Source organism: Erpetoichthys calabaricus, chromosome 16, assembly GCF_900747795.2.
Source record: "Erpetoichthys calabaricus chromosome 16, fErpCal1.3, whole genome shotgun sequence".
Lineage (NCBI taxonomy): Eukaryota > Metazoa > Chordata > Cladistia > Polypteriformes > Polypteridae > Erpetoichthys > Erpetoichthys calabaricus.
In genome coordinates this window covers 81,135,597-81,148,874 of record NC_041409.2, presented here as the reverse complement: position 1 = coordinate 81,148,874, position 13,278 = coordinate 81,135,597, and the positions used below count along the sequence as shown (strand labels likewise).

At 41.7% G+C, this 13,278-nt stretch overlaps 1 protein-coding gene across 1 annotated transcript in view; it reads left to right on the top strand.

Annotated features, from left to right (window-relative positions):
- Nucleotides 1–13,278, top strand: part of LOC114666516 (RAS guanyl-releasing protein 1-like) — a 224,542-nt gene that overhangs the window by 62,677 nt on the left and 148,587 nt on the right. The window contains exon 2 of the mRNA XM_051919984.1: nt 7,074–7,168. The gene's annotated coding sequence lies outside the window, so the exon portion shown is untranslated. The remainder of the gene's footprint in view (nt 1–7,073; nt 7,169–13,278) is intronic.

Below are 13,278 nucleotides of genomic sequence, written 5' to 3'. Positions count from 1 at the left end.
CCAATCCCAGCCAACACAGGGCGCAAGGCAGGAACAAATCCCGGGCAGGGCACCAGCCCACCGCAGGACACACACACCAAGCACACACTAGGGACAATTTAGGATCGTCAATGCACCTAACCTGCATGTCTTTGGACTGCGGGAGGAAACCCACACAGACATGGGGAGAACATGCAAACTCCATGCAGGGAGGACCCGGGAAGCGAACCTGGGTCTCCTAACTGTGAGGCAGCAGCGCTACCCACTGCGCCACCATGTCACCCAGAAAATAGAAGAGGATATACAAATATACAGTTGTGCTTGAAATTTTGTGAACCCTTTAGAATTTTCTATATTTCTGCATAAATGTGACCTAAAACATCATCAGATTTTCACTCAAGTCCTAAAAGTAGATAAAGAGAAACCAGTTAAACAAATAAGACAAAAATATTCTACTTGGTCATTTATTTATTGAGGAAAATTATCAAATATTACATATTTGTGAGTGTCAAAAGTATGTGAACCTCTAGGATTAGCAGTTAGTTTGAAGGTCAAATTCGAGTCCGGTGTTTTCAATAAATGGGATGACAATCAGGAGTGAGTGGACACCCTGTGTTATTTAAAGAACAGGATCTATCAAAGTCTGCTCTTCACAGCACATGTTTGTGGAAGTGTATCATGGCACAAACAAAGGAGATTTCTGAGGACCTCAGAAAAAGAGTTGTTGATGCACATCAGGCTGGAAAAGGTTACAAAACCATCTCTAAAGAGTTTGGACTCCACCAACCCACAGTCAGACAGATTGTGTACAAATGGAGGAAATTCAAGACCATTGTTACCCTCCCCAGGAGTGGTCGACCAACAAAGATCACTCCAAGAGCCAGGCGTGTAAAAGTCGGCGAGGTCACAAAGGACCTCGTAAGCACAAGCCTTGTAACAATTAAACTGGAAAGGCTTAGGCCTGTCATTTTTTATGTATCTGAATAAGCTAGAAACCACCAATGTATTATAGACTAAAAGTCAAGTGTGCACTGAAAGGTGAGAGAGTGAGTCTCACTACTCCAGAACTTGAGGTTGTAAATATTGGTGGCGACAACTGGACCAGTACCAGGCCGGATTAGGCCCTGTAAGGCATATGCGATGTATGGAAGAGATGCTACACGCAGTGAACTAGGAAATATTGGTGGAACCAGTTGGAGGCAGGATAGTGGGGAATGGAATGTTAGGGAGACAAATGTGTTGGGAGAAAAAGAATTGTAATAAAAGTATGATTTGCCCATCCTTGGGCACTCATTTCAGTTGATTTGAGTCTGTGTATACATCACATGATCAAAACCTGATTCTGCTGCCTTCCTGAGACTCCGTGTGCCTTCTTGAGAAAAGTCGTGCCTACCGTGACCTCTGCCACGATGCCACCTAACCCTGAGATTTCCCTCCAAGTTGAAGGACGTGCTTGCAGGACTGGATGCTGCGATATGGTCCTAAAATGGTGTCACCCATATGACAAACAACATGCCACTGTGCAAAATAATCACATCATGTCCGCTCCTTTCCACTTGTGCTGCATGACGGGTTGGTAATTCCATCTTTAAATTTGATCTGTCCTTTATACAAACTACAGCTTTGACGCCATTTTCATGCAGATGTGCCATTCTCATGTCATAAACGTCAGAAAGCACGTTGCATTACCCAGCCAACAACATTAAAAAATCTGACAGACGAGAGAAGGCCATTCAGTCCATCGGACTCATATATTTTAGCTAACAGCTAAGCTCTCCCACAGTCTCACCCAGATACTTTTTAAAAGTTGTCAAGATTTCTGCTACAACTTCATGAATCCCTTAACTCTTTGTGTGAAGAAGTCCTTCCTAGCTTACACTTAATTTCCACTGGCGTCCTTGTGGTCGTCATTCACCGTTTAGTTGGATCGCTTTATCAACGTCTTTGGGAATTTTGAAGATCTGGATTAGGTCCCACAAGTGATCTAAAAGGAAGCCTTCAAGCAGGCTTCTCACTTCTGACTGCAAAAGCAAGGGTGTCAGATAACACAGCGACCTCTCCCAGGCTTTCATTTCAGCCTCACTGCCCCTCGCTACACTGTCTTACTACTACACCAACAACGCTGAAAAGAATCATGAGCGTACCTGTAGTACATGTTCGTCTGTGTAGGTATCTGATCAGCATCTTCCAATGGAGTTCTGGAGAGTGTTTCAATGTCTGGACCAAGGTATCAGGATGAATAAATAGACCCAGATATCTACAAGGAGACCAGGGTTCAAACGGTGTCAACAACATTTACTTTTTAAGGCAGCAGTTGAAGATGTAAGAAAAGTATTAGAGAAAGAGAAAAAACAAACACGATGAGTTTTGTGTTTTCTTTACAGCCTTCTGCTTGGTGTGTAAAGTTTAATTTATTTTAAGGCTGCTCTTTGAGAGCTACTTTGAAAGACTTCAACCTAAATGTCCTATTAAGGTGCAGATAATACAAGACACATTTACTCCAGTGCTTGCTTTGGATTGCCAAACTTCTGAAACACGCTAGATTTTCATTTAACAATAAGAGAATAAAATCCTCCTCTGTCCGTGTATTTTTTTGTTCTGTCTTTGTCTTCAATTTACACCTAAAAACAAGACTACAGCTCCGAAACCTCAATGTAACAAAACATTTTTTCAGGAATATTTGGTTGCACTGCATAATGCAGGCATGTCATTACTCAGGAAATATGCACTTTGTGCAATTCTGCACTTTTGCGTTATGTGATGGGATGTGGTGGCCTTATTTTTGTAATAAAGCCACAAGGTTTGATAACTTGTATATACTGTATATGGCAGCAAAAATACAAATTAAAATACAACCATACCATGTTATTGATCACATTCTTCTGAAATGTGAACTGATACCTCACACTGTCATCAAATGGTTTAGATCAGGGGACCCACCGTGGCTGCAGGTTTTCATTGTAATCCTATTTTTGTAATGAGTGCCCAGTTTGTGCTGCTAATTAACTTCTTGTGAATTCATTTTAATTGAATTGCTTTTTTAAGATTTGTTCCCCTGAATTGCTTCTTTTCTTAACTTAAATGGCACCTGAACAGAAATGAAATGTGAAGTGAGGGAGCTAACAAAGGGCGGCACGGTGGCGCAGTGGGTAGCGCTGCTGCCTCGCAGTTGGGAGATCTGGGGACCTGCATGATCTCCCCGTGTCTGCGTGGGTTTCCTCCCACAGTCCAAAGACATGCAGGTTAGGTGGATTGGCGATTCTAAGTTGGCCCTAGTGTGTGCTGGGTGTGTTTGTGTGTGTCCTGCGGTGGGTTGGCACCCTGCCCGGGATTGGTTCCTTCCTTGTGCCCTGTGTTGGCTGGGATTGGCTCCAGCAGACCCCCGTGACCCTGTGTTCGGATTCAGCGAGTTGGAAAATGGATGGATGGATGGGAGCTAACAGAAGACCAGCGAAGTCAGGGCCTCAAACTCCAACCAATTTCACTCCAACAAGCTGCTTAATGAGGTGCTGATTCTCGTTAATTAAACAAACTCTATAATTTCTTTGCTTGTTGCTGGTCTCGTGGTGCATTAGCAGACATTTACAAAACTGTTGATCTTCTCTTTTCTAAGAGCACACCGTTAAAATGTTTTGTGGACCTGAGCAGATCAGCATTCCTGAGACCTTCATCTTTCTTTATTTTCAGATATTGTGTGATGGACACCAGTTGTTTTTGGCGCATTTTGTGTCTCGTTATTGTTTGGCTGCTAATTACGGAAAAAGAAACAATTAAGGAGTCTGAATCTTCAAGAACAAGTCAATTAAAATTAGTTCAAAAGAAGTTAATTAGCAGGAAAAACAGGTCACTTGTTAAGAAAAGGGTTAGAATGAAAACCTGCAGCCATGGCGGTCCTCCAGGACCAGACTTGGGGACCCCTGGTTTAGATCAACAAATATATTGGTGTAAGTCCATTAATTTCATACTAACAGCATTTTCTTTATCCATGTATTGTGCCAACTTAATCCAACTTTAGGATTGTTGGAGATCTGAAAGCCTCAGGTGCAAGGAAGGAACCATCCATCCATCCATTTTCCAACCCGCTGAATCCGAACACAGGGTCACGGGGGTCTGCTGGAGCCAATCCCAGCCAACACAGGGCACAAGGTAGGAACCAATCCCGGGCAGGGTGCCAACAGGAAGGAACCAGCATTCGATTAAGCGGCAGACTTTCCTTCATGCCATGAAGGATAGGGGGCATCACAGAGCCCCAAACCCGAAGCCTGAACAAGCAAACACAGTCAGTCATTGTCCAACCCGCTATATCCTAACACAGGGTCACGGGGGTCAGCCGACACAGGGCACAAGGCAGGAACAAATCCCAGGCAGAGTGCCACCTCACCATTGTAAACACAGTCCCAGGTTCAAATAAAAGGGGTTTTATTACACAAATACCTTGTGTAACAATTAAACACTGTGTTTCTTCTTCCTTCTCTCTCCAGTCAAGTGTTGCCCGTCTCCTCTCCCAGTTCCGACTCACCTGGACAGAGCGGTACGGTCTCTTCCAGTGATGTGACGTAGCCAGTCGGAAGCATTTCTGGGTTATGAGAAAGGCAGGGAGATTCTCCCTGTGGCAGTGCCCTCTACCATCCACCAGGGACCCCTACAGGGCTGCTATTCCAGACTCTAGCTCCCATGGAGCCGTGCAGGTGTCCAAACTTGGACTTTCTATGAGGGACACTGCCACCTATGAAAGTGGAGGATGAACTGCTCGCTGCTGTGCTCTCACTGCCAGTTCTTGTAATCTTTGGATATCCCACCCAGGACGGGGATCATAAGGCAGATGGCCAGGTATTGCCCCCATTTACTCCATCTTTCCATATTGGCATTCAGGCTGGGTAAGGACTCCTCCTCCATCCCGGGTGGGACTCTTCACCGTCTTCTAGGGCATCTACAATACTTAGAAAAAAAAAAAAAGAAAAAGAAAATAACTGAATCAAACACAATAGATGTCGAGACCCTTAGATGCATAACTATCTTAGAACACTCAAGATGTTCTCATAAAGACCAGTAAATGATTGCATTTTCAGGGCCTACATAAGTGGTCTCTATCCATAGCACTGGGTGCAAAGTAACCCGGCCCCTCAATGACTTTATTTAGATGTGCATATGCATTTGTACTCTGGAGGGAGACCAAATTCCTTTTGAAACATTTTTTCTTTCATGCCTTCATCCATGTCAAATTCTTCAGCACACACACACACACATACACTCCAAAACCAGTGATGGAAAGACAACATTCTCAGCTATCAAAAAAAAAAAACAAAACTAACAGCTGTGGCGGGCAGCTGGGGGCTGTGCCCAGCCGGGACGCCAAGAAGGACCGGGAGAGGAACTATGCTTCCCCCAGACCAGCTGCCCTGGTTTGTCTGGGGGCCACGGGAATTGAGCATGGAAGCGCAACCCTATAGGGGCCCAGGAGGTGCCCAGAAGACTGTGAAGCCCTGGACGTCAGCATTTCTGCCACACCCGGAGGTGCTGGCGGAAGGATTACTGGGGACTCCCGGATTGCTTCCGGATGCTCAGGCGGCACTTCCGCCACACCAGGAAGTGCCACAGGAAGTTCATCAAGGGGCACCTGGGGCATGTCCGGGTGAACATAAAAGGGGCCACCTCCCTCCAATCGTCAGCTGGAGTCGGGTCGAAGAGGAGGAAGCTCGGAGGAAAGGAGTGGAGGCAGTAAAGAGAGGACTTTGGAAAAGGCCCAGACTTGAGGGTGTGTGGTGCAGGGGCAATGGGTTGTGTGCTTGGGACTGTAAATAGTGTAAATATGGAAAATAAACATGTTGTGGTGTTTTAACCATCGGTGTCTGCCTGTCTTTGTTGAGGCTGGTCTCCACACAGCTTAAATCTTAACTCTGGGTGACAGTTTTTTTACAACATTAGAACAATGTGGACGAGAACAGGCCATTCAGCCCACCAAAGCTCGCCAGTCCTATCCACGTAGTCCTTCCAAAATAACATCAGGTCAAGTTTTGGGTCCTTAAAGTTCTACTCTCTACCACACTACTGGTCACTTACGTGTCTGTGGTTCTCTATATGAAGAAAATCTTCCTAATGTTTGTGTGAAATTTACCCTTAACAAGTTTCCAACTGTGTCCCCATGTTCTTGATGAACTCATTTTAAAGTCACCGTCTCGATCCACTGGACTAATTCCCTTCATAATTTTATATATTTCAATCATGTCACCTCTTAATCTTCTTTTTCTTAAACTGTAAAGGCTCAGCTCTTTTAATCTTTCCTCATAATTCATCCCCTGTAGCCCTGGAGCCAGCCTAGTCGCTCTTCTCTGGACTTTATCCAGCATTGCTATGTCCTTTATTGAACTTTGAAAGTCAAAGTTCTATATTCTCTGCTCCAGTTTGGTTTCTTTTCATTTAAATTCTTGTCCAGCTTATGTAAGAATATTAAGGTTTTGTTTTGGTTGTACGACCATCACTTGCAGCCTACTTAAGCTTGTTAACCAGCATTTATGGAGTTCCTCCATAAGTAACTCCCCCAGGGTGCTAGATGACAGCCCCGCTGGGTGACAGTGGTGCCTCGGATTCCCACAAGTCTCCATGTGAGATGGAGTTCTCTACAACCCTGTTGGAATCCGGGGGTGCCGCCTGGGGGCGCTGTAGTGGTTCCTGAACCCATGTGGGCAGTTCTTCTGCCACACCTGGAAGTGTAGCCGGAAATGAGTCATCAAACACCTGGAGCACTTCCAGGTGGGCTACAAAAGGAGCCAGCAGCCACCACTCCGGAAGCCAGAGTCAGGAGGAGGGAGACAAAGCTTGCCGGAGAGGAGTGGAGGAGAAAGTATTCTGTTGTGTTTGAGACTGTGTTGTGCCTGTGGGAAACGAGGAAGGCGTTTCCCACAAGGTGAAGAAAAATAAAAAACCTTGTGTTTTTATAGATATGCCTCCTGCATTTGTCTGTGTCGGGTTGGGTGGCTGGCACACCCCCCCTGGTGGTCTTGTTACAGTGTATTAACATTTATCTTTAATTGCTTATCATCTGCAAGTTGTTTTGGTAAAATCTGCTAAATTTCACTGTAATTTTTCCATTATAGGCTTGAATCATGGAGGTAGTGGCACATCTGATATCTTGTACAGTAACTGAGCATCAGAGGATGAAAAGGAGGTGAAACTGAATATTGCATTCCAGGTAGGAGAAAACAGCAACAATGGTCTTTATTTGAAATAATACCATAATAATAATTTTAAATCAAAGATTAAAACAGACATGGTGTTACATATAAAACCAATGTATATATAGTACAGTAGTGGCATTTCATCATTAAACACCATCAACATTTGCAAAGAAATCTGAAAACATTATTAGCTTACTTTCATGATGTATGCCCTGAAGGGAATTTCTCTTCTCATAAATTTCTTTGACTCTTGAGTAGGTATAACAGAAGCAAAAATTAGAAGTAGGAAACAAAGTGAAATGTGGAAATTCCCCACGTTTGCTGACATCAAGTCAACATACTCAATCAATAAAATGGGAAATGGAAACTTTTTATCATTTACTCGACTGCTCTTTGACACCAATGCACTGCTGCATTGCTTTGTTCTGCTTCACTGTAGTGTTTGCTTTACAGCCAATGGTCCGTGTCTACTCAGACGCATCCATAAAGATGTGTGCAGTGTTCTGGGGGTCCTCTCTGTTATAAGGGCGTCCCAAGCAGGTAAGGAGCCATTGATCCTGTCCAGGATGCCACCCAATCAGTGCTGTTTGTGACAAAATATATTTTGTAAATAAAATAAATAAATAATAAAAAATAAATAAAATATATACACTGTATAGATAGATAGATAGATAGATAGATAGATAGATAGATAGATAGATAGATAGATAGATAGATAGATAGATAGATAGATAGATAGATAGATAGATAGATAGATAGATAGATAGATAGATAGATAGATAGATAGATAGATAGATAGATCCTTTAAACCATACAGCACTGATAACAACAAGCAGACTATGTGGTGTAGGGGCTAAGGCACTGGACTTTCAACCACAAGATTGCCTCATCAAGTGGCACCTCTGGCACACTAAGCAGCCCTGAGCAAGTTTATTAATCACTTGTGGTCCAAATGAAAGGAAGGCATGTAATCATAAATTGATCTTGTAAGTCACCTTGAGGAAAGATGTCAGAAAATTTCTGAATAAAAATAACACTTATGGTGTGCCCCTACTAACTAAGAGTAAGCAACGGCAATCCCCCTCAAGATGTACATGAACCTTTAATAAACACAGAGAGGAAATGTACTCTGACAACAAAATACATTACAGGACTTATGATCTCAAATGAAGTGGAGGCCTGGGCATAGATAGATAGATATGAAAGGCACTATATAATAGATAGATAGATAGATATGAAAAGCACTATATAATAGATAGATAGATAGATAGATAGATAGATAGATAGATAGATAGATAGATAGATAGATAGATAGATAGATAGATAGATAGATAGATAGATATGAAAGGCACTATATAATAGATAGATAGATAGATATGAAAAGCACTATATAATAGATAGATAGATAGATAGATAGATAGATAGATAGATAGATAGATAGATAGATAGATAGATAGATAGATAGATAGATAGATAGATAGATAGATGTGAAAAGCACTATATGATAGATAGATAGATAGATAGATAGATAGATAGATAGATAGATAGATAGATAGATAGATAGATAGATAGATAGATAGATAGATAGATAGATAGATAGATAGATAGATAGATAGATATGAAAGGCACTATATGATAGATAGATAGATAGATAGATAGATAGATAGATAGATAGATAGATAGATAGATAGATAGATAGATAGATAGATAGATAGATAGATAGATAGATAGATAAGGCACTATATAACAGATAGATAGACTTTTTCCATAAGATGTCCTGTTTTTTACATCAAATTACCTCGACCACAGTCACAGCAGTTTAGTTCTCCTGATGGTGTGTGAGATGACATTCAAGTTAGTAAAAGTAAAAAATAAAAATCAGCTTAACTCCAACAGAGATGTATGTAAGATGTCTCTGTGTTATTTTATATTACAGTGACGAAATGCGCATTTTCTAAAGATTCAGATTTCATCTCACTCTGACACAGCGCCACAGTGACCTGCTATCTGTCATGTTCAGATACGGCCCCACAATTTTAGTTGAAGACTTCAGCCCAGATTTAATGTGAAACATTTTATGTTTAAGAAATTTGAACTCCCATTACCTACAGACCGTCCACATCCAACAGCTAATAATTCCACATGAATTTTTATGTCACCGGAGTTGGAATCTGCAGTCTATGAAAGCAATTTCAGCTACATGATAGTATAAAGTGGTATTTGAAAACACATTTTATTTACGCAACTAAGGCATTTACATTATTTTATCACTGTTATTTTTGAAAATAACTCCCTGTTAGAAAATATGCAATAAACAAAACTGCGATAACAAACTCTTTATTAAAGTGACTATAGTAGTAGGGTGTTGTACCCTGTTAGCCATTATGGATGCAATTAGAACTTTATTCGTCTTTGTCAGAATGACTGAAAAGGAAGAAAAGTAAAATTCCTGACTTGCCTGTCCCGGTTCCTGTGAGGCACTATATGGGTGTATTGCTATTGGTAAAAAGAAGCCCCCCTTATTGTATCCTGACACACTTCTGCCAAGTGATTTCTTGGCTGAAAGTCCTCAGCTTTGTTCATAATGGCACTCAATTTTATTTTAATTTTCTCTTCCGCTACTATTTTCAGATCCATCCCATAACCGAGCCTGCTCTTTTAATTATCTTGTTGCCTCGGTGGGCCTCTCTTGAAGTGATGTTACCTGCACAGCACACCGCAGTGTAGAAAATCGCACTGGCCATCAGAGAGTTATAGAAGATGTGAAGAATGTCACTTCCTTCATTAAAAAGAGCCCACTCTGCCCTTTCTTCTATAGTTCTTCTTTGTTCTGAAACCAGTCCAACCTGTCATTAATGTGGCCCCTCAAGTGTCTGTAGGAGTGGACCACCACTACATCCACTCCCTGAATGGCAACTGGACATAGAGGCTCTTTGGTGTGACGAAAGTCCATAAGCATGTCCTTGGTTTTGCAGTTGCTGCAGAGAATTATCTTTAAAAATCAAGAAACCAAATTCTGCCTCTGCCTCCTCTCCTCTGTCTCATCTTCTTTATCAATACACCCCATAAGTTAGAAATCATCTGAGAATTTCTGCAAATGACAAGACCTGGTGTTATATTTGTAGTCTGAGGTGTACAGAATGAAGAGAACAGCAGACAGGCCCGTTCCTTGTGATGTTCCAGTGTTGCTCACGTTCATATCAAAAACATAGTCTTTGAGTCACTATGACTGGAGGACTTTTTATTTCAATAAAAAAATGTACTTTTTAAAGAAAACATGTCTCAGAAAATATGCACACCACTACTGGATACAACAATGATGCCAAACTGCAAGTGTATTTGCTGAAAAATGGAGTACCCAGAAAAACTCCCATGAATATGCAGCAGCAGCAGCAGCATTAGCCACTACACCATTTTGCTGTCCCTGTTTCAGTACCTCTTGCCACTCATTGTCCCCATAAGGTTGAAGCAACAGTGACATTTGTAATCAACTTGAACCCGGGTGAACTCCACTAATGTTCGGATGTGACTTCTAAAGACCACCAGTTATAGCAGATTCTGTTTAACACAAAGGAACCTAAAACGTTTTACAAATGGGAGGAGGCCATTCAGCCCAACTTGCTTGTTTAGTTAATTAATGGCTAAGTTGTTCAAATATTCCAGATGTTTTTTTAAAAGCTGTCAAGGTTTCCGCTTCACCTTTATAGCTTAGTAGTTTCCCATGACCCATTGTGTGAAACAGTGGGCTTCCTGGCTTCACTCTTGAATGCGCTTCCCTTTTATTTCCATTAATGTCCTTAAGTAATTGTCGCAACAAAAGGAGTGAATAATTAACTTATCTGCCTTTTCCCAGTATATATTTGCTTAATTTAGATGGATCTGTAGAGTTTGGATTTATTTCAGTATTAGACAGTTTCTTTATAATAATCCATGGCAAGAATCTAAATTAAACACATGAAAATGCTTTATTGTAAAATTATAAAAAAAAAAGTGCAAGAGGAGTTATATGATATTACTTTAGAAAGAAGCAACTAAGAAATGACGCACAGCAGCTCATTTTGCCAAGGTGAAACTCGCCGACCCTTGAATTTTATAACTCTGACACACTTTATTGTTGAAAGCCTCTTTATTTACTTTTAAATATTTCTCACAGTTTAGTGTACCTGATATTTTGATTCTCAAATCTCAGTGTTCTCATTCCTCTTTTGTGGATAAATATCTCATACTTTTTGATAATGTATATCATTATCAAATGGGATGCCTATACCTTAAGGAATATTGCTCAAACGCATGTTAACCGAGCATCCATTACTGAACCTGTTTAATCCAGTTGGACCCAGGTATTTCCAGTGGAATTAGGTGGAAAGCAGGAAACAACCCTGGTTGGGGTGTCAGTCCACCATAGGATGCAGTCAGTCGCACAGCCACAACTGTTCAAATGGCGCCAGGTTACATTTTCGGCCTTAATTAGTCAAGTAGTTTTATATTTGTCGTATCTGCATGAATATTTCTTTTTGATTTTATTCAATTATTACACTGGCAAGGTTTTATGTATTCCATTTAGTATGGTTGCCACCATTTTGTAACTGTTTTTACATTACCAGTCCTGTGAGGAAAATACGTTGTATCATTGCACTACACTATTTAAGATGGCAGGTCCCCGCAGTGTGTTATATGTGTATTGGGTTCTTGAAAAATCAAACAAACACAAATCTTTATTATGCTACTTGGCAGGATGTTAGTGTTTTGACTTTGGTTATAGATTTTTTTTTTGATAAAGATTCCGTATGTGCTGTGAAGGATGGCCGGCCATATATTCCGGCCCACACCTCCAAACCGTCAGGTGGAGCCCTCCCAGCAGTATGGAGGCTCCCCAAATTCCAGCAGGGCCTCATGGACCATGTAGTTTTTATAAACAGCCCTACTGGATACCATGGGGACCACCAGGAGCCGCTGTAGGGAGGCTTACGGAATGCTACATGCCCTATAACCCAGAGGTACGTCCTGATCACATGACCAGAAGGAACGACGTGCTTCCGGGTTGAAGAAAAGGAGCTTTTATCTGACCCGGAAGTGTTCATGGTCACATGGACAGAGAGAGGTGAAACACTTCCGGGTCAAGGACTATAAAAGGACTGTGGGAAATCCCAGATGTTGAGCTGAGCTGGGCGGAAGGGTGGCAACGCGTCTGGGAGTGGAGGATTGATTGATTGATTATTGATTTATTATTGTGTTATGTATGAGTATAGTGGAGTGGAGTGTGCTTGGTGCACATAACTATTATAAAATAAAGTCATATTGGACTTTTATCTGGTGTCTGACGTCTGATCTGAGGGTTCAAGGGAGTCAACAGTGCCTCTATCTTTCACAGTGCCTACATTTGAATTCATCTCAAGGTATTTTCTTGCTTTGACTCCTAATGTTCTGCACAAAATTAGCCCAACGTGTACACCTGCAGGATACCAGTGTACCCAGTGTTAACCCATGGAGACATGAGGAGAGTGATCAAACTCAACACACACAACAACTGAGCCAAGATTTGACCATGTCTTTGAAACAGAGAGGCAACAGCAATAAGCATTGCATTACCATGCAAGTAATTGTTAAATGAAACATAGGTCCAAAAAATGAAGAAGACGTAACTTTTTCATTTGTGAGTTTGTCTGGGTAATGGCCACCTGTAGTGGTGACGTTGTATGGAAAAAAAGTAGGGCGAGAGAGAGAGAAAGAGAGAGAAAGCTGAGATCCCCAGGAAGCACACTGCTCACAGTATTCAGAGATGGTCTATGTGCAGACGACTGATGAAGCTCTTCATTGAGCTTACACTAATGAGTGCTCTCTTCTGAGCCAGACGCTACAGGTTCACAGCTCACCACCAGCAGTTCACCACAGTGCAAATCTTCAAACTGAGATGCTGCACAGAGTGGCGACATCGTCATCTAAATTGCCATGCACTCACACTGTGCAGCATCTCAGTTTGAAGATTTGCACTGTGGTGAACTGCTGGTGGTGAGCTGTGAACCTGTAGCGTCTGGCTCAGAAGAGAGCACTCATTAGTGTAAGCTAAATGAAGAGCTTCATCAGTCGTCTGCACATAGACCATCTCTGAATACTGTGAGCAGTG